Here is a 607-nt window from a genome sequence, read left to right as displayed (position 1 = left end):
AAGTTTTCCTCCCCCATCCCATATGCAGTCACCTAGCTACCTTCCCCAAAGATACTCACAGTATCATGTGTCCTTTTAGACGTGCTATGGGCATATAGAGTCAAATATTATTATGATAACTGTCACTTTTCGTCTGAATATCAATTCATTACTCCTCACATCCACTATTCTTTTTTTTCTTTTTTTTTTTTAGGGGAGACAACCCTCCTTGGTTGACCTCACAGACTGCAAGGATCCTGTCAGTTTACAATCCTTTATTTTTATTTTTATGCCTACAGCACCTGGTCTTCCTTGGTGGTCTCCCATCCAACTACTAACCAGGCTCAACCCTGCTTAGCTTCCGAGATCAGACAGGATCGGGCTTGTTCAAGGTAGCATGGCCGCAGACTCAGCCACTATTCTAAGTCCCATTTTACAGATGAGGACATGGAGGCACAGATAGACAGCTTAAGTAATTTGCCCAAAGTTACTCAGCCATTAATAATCAAGCTGGGATTGAATCCTGATTATTTCTAGCTGGACGTTACAATTTTCAAAGTTCCTCCACTTCTGTGAGCTTGGCCTCACAGCGTTCCTGGGAAGTAGGTGGGGGGTTCCACAACCCACC

General features: G+C 43.7%; 1 pseudogene; it reads right to left on the bottom strand.

Moving 5' to 3' along the window:
* Positions 1-269: 269 nt before the first annotated feature.
* Positions 270-388, bottom strand: LOC111735363 (annotated as a pseudogene).
* Between the last annotated feature and the right edge of the window lie 219 nt (positions 389-607).

Source organism: Pteropus vampyrus, unplaced genomic scaffold (genome assembly GCF_000151845.1).
Source record: "Pteropus vampyrus isolate Shadow unplaced genomic scaffold, Pvam_2.0 Scaffold24364, whole genome shotgun sequence".
Taxonomy (NCBI): Eukaryota; Metazoa; Chordata; class Mammalia; order Chiroptera; family Pteropodidae; genus Pteropus; species Pteropus vampyrus.
Note: the sequence above shows the minus strand (reverse complement) of the source record. Positions and strands in the feature narration are given on the sequence as shown.